At 46.3% G+C, this 3,242-nt stretch overlaps 1 protein-coding gene across 2 annotated transcripts in view; it reads left to right on the forward strand.

The window, feature by feature from the left end:
• Positions 1–3,242, forward strand: part of RANGAP1 (Ran GTPase activating protein 1) — a 37,113-nt gene that overhangs the window by 9,716 nt on the left and 24,155 nt on the right. The window lies entirely within an intron of this gene.

Genomic DNA, 3,242 nt, shown 5'->3' on the forward strand with positions numbered 1-3,242 from the left:
GAGCCCAGCAGGTCGAGGCTGCAGTGGCTGGGAGCTGCCACTGTACTCCAGTCTGGGTGACAGAGTGAGACTTCAACTCAAAAAAGAAAAAAGAGTTACATCAAATGATGTCCCTCCTTGACAAGTGCAAAGCACAGTTCAGATTTTTCTATCCCAGTTTCCAAAGTGGCTTTCACTGGACACTAGTCTTTCCATGTGTTCTGTGAGGAAAGTAGGGGTATCATGTGTTCAGAATGTTGAGGGTGTCATCATGTTCCTCTCCCCCTGAAATCCCAGTGCATATTACCATATCAAAGCTGAAGTCAGGGAGACAGACCTGTGTTCTAGGCAAGAAGCCTGTCTCTTCATGTGTGCAGGGCTAGGCTTGTGCTGGGCTCTTCTGTATATGTCATCGTATTACCTGGGTTATTAGGTTTAGGCTACATTTTATAAGTCAAGGAAACAGGCTCAGAGAGGCTAATTAAATGGCTGAGGATCACAATGCTGCAGGTATGTGACCAAGCCACATGTCACACTCCCAAGTCCAGTGTTCTTTCTGTAGTACCACTGTACTTTTCTGCAGGAGGAAGAGTACAGGGCCATGGGTCATAAGGAGAAACAAAGGTGGATTTACCCCAGAAGGGCCTGCAAGCTAATTTACAACATTGCCCTGGATATTTATTTCCTTAGGAAGATCATGGTCAGATTAACAGCCAAGATATTGATTATTTTTGCTCTCTGCCTGGGGCCTCTGCTTTCCCTGTGGGTAAGCTGGGACATTTTCCAACCAAAGAACTCAGAACTCAGCCCTACCTGTGACCTGTGAAAAGTAGGAATGGAGCAGCTGTGGGCCCAGAGGCTGCAGGACAAAGCAGGTGATAAGCAGCTTGCATCCATAAGGGCCTGGATTCAAGCCCCAGAAGCATCACTTTGGTTACTTAAGTGGCCTTGCACTGAACTCAGCTCTGAGACTCCTGAGTGAAATGGAGAGATGGAGCTCCTCTTCCTTCCTCAGAGGTTGTCATGAAAGGATTTGGCCAGCAGGAGTGCTGTATGCATTTTGCTGCTCTGTGAAGACCCACCACCTAGAGGGAATCACCCCAGCCTAAGGCTAGGGCAGGGTGGGAACTTCCCCTGAAGCTGCCAGTGTTAAGGGCCTTGTGCTATTACAAGAGGTGTTACTTTCCCATCTACAACAGTGTGCAGTGAAGTCTCAACAGGCAGAAGTGCAGCCCAGAGTCACACAATTGGAGTAGGCTAGGATGGAGCCCAAGCTCTTAACCAGTCTGCTGTTCACTTGGAGATTGTTAAGACCTAAAGCCAAGCCGGGCTCGGTGGCTCAGCCTGTAATCCCGCGCCTTTGGGAAGCTGAGGTGAGTGGATTGCCTGAGCCCGCGGGTTCGAGACCCGCCTGGGCAGTGAGACCTCATCTCTACAATAAATCAAAAAATCAGCCAGGTGTGGTAGTGCATGCCTATAATTCTGGCCACTTGGAAGACTGAGGCGGAAGGATCGCTAGAGCCCAGCAGGTTGAGGCTGCGGTGGCCAGGAGCGGCCACTGCACTCCAGTCTGGATGACAGTGAGACTCCAACTCAAAAAAAAAAAAAAAGACCTAAAGCCTTAGTTCAGAGATAGGATACCAGGGGCTAGAGGGCAGTGATGCCTGGGATCAGTTAAGTAGGGATCGGAACCCAACTCTTGTGCCCTATAGTCCCATGCTGACCCTTCAGCTCATCAGAGTTGGGTTTGGGGAGTTTCCTTCAGGGTGGGATGCCTGTCTCTTGTAAGGGATTGGGGTACGTAGGCTGTGGCTGCCTATTCCTGTCCTTAAGTATGTGTAAGTTTAACTCCTTGAGTAGTTCCAGTGTAGAGCAGCCAACTGAGGCCTTAGGTGTGTTAGTGATTTGCTAACACACTGGATGTGAGAATTTTTCTACAAAAAAAATTTTCGTAGTATGTAAAGTAGGATTTAGTTCATACATTTTACGGACTGGATCTTTGGGAAGCAGCTTTCCCTGTAGTCCCCAGTCACAGGTTTGACCCAGAGAAGGCTGGAGTTGCCATGGTTTTGTATTGGGAGTAGACACAGGAACTGTATTTGGGTTGTAGGACTGTGTGCTTGGAAATTCTGTTGGCCATGCGATACACATCCAAGTTATGTGGCTGCCACCTTTTTGACATTTGCATGGCTTTTTTTTTTCACTTATTTATATGCTATTTATATTTGCATTATTTTTAATAGTTTGATACATTCATAATTTGTAAAAATCAAATCAAGGTAATTGGGATATCCGTCACTTTAAATATTTATTTTCTTTATGCTAGGAACTTTCAAATTATTCTCTTCTAGCTATTTCTAAATGTATACTAGATTAATGTTAACTATAGTTGCCCTATTCATCTGTTAAATTAGATCTTATTTCTTCTATCTAACTGTATCTTTGTGCCCATTAATTTACCTTTCTGCAACCTCCCTTCTTCCCTACCCTTCCAGGCCTCTGGTAACCACCAATCTATCTAGCTTCATGAATTGCTTAATAATTTCTTTAAATCAGCTAACTGTTAAGTAATTTCAAAATAAACATCACTTCTATAAATGGAAAGCCAGCATCCCTTACGATAAAGGAAATATAGTAGTGTTACTGAATTCTTTTTTTTTTCTTTTTTGAGTCGGGGCCTCACTCTGTCACCCAGGCTGGAGTACAGTGACACACCCCCAGACACCACAGCCTTGACCTGCTGAGCTCAGGTGATCCTTCCGCCTCAGCCTTTCCAGTAGCTGGAATGGCAGGCATGCACCAGCATGCCTGGCTAATTTTTTGGATTTATTATAGAGATGAGGTCTTACCAAGTTGCCCAGCCTGGTGTTGAACCCGTGGGCTCAGGCAATCCTCTCACCTAGGCATCCTAAAGTGCTGGGATGATAGGCATGAGCCATTCACCTGGTCTGTGTTTTTGAATTCTAATTTGTCACTGTTGCTACCTCAAGCCTCAGCCTGAGGCCTGCTCTCCTTTTGTTAAAAAGGCAGATGGGTAAGGCCAGGCATGGTGGCTTAAGCCTGTAATCCCACTGCTTTGGGAGGCTGAGGTGAGAGGGTTGCCTAAGCGCAGGGGTTCAAGACCAGCCTGGGCAACTTGGTGAGACCTCATCTCTACAATTAAAAAAAAACAAAAATAAGCCGGGCATGGGTAGTGTGCACCAGTAGTTCCAGCTACTTGGAAGGCTGAGGCAGAAGGATCGCTTGAGCCCAGCAGGTCAAGG

This window comes from Carlito syrichta, unplaced genomic scaffold, assembly GCF_000164805.1.
Source record: "Carlito syrichta isolate Samal-C Ts95f unplaced genomic scaffold, Tarsius_syrichta-2.0.1 Scaffold308656, whole genome shotgun sequence".
Classification (NCBI taxonomy): domain Eukaryota; kingdom Metazoa; phylum Chordata; class Mammalia; order Primates; family Tarsiidae; genus Carlito; species Carlito syrichta.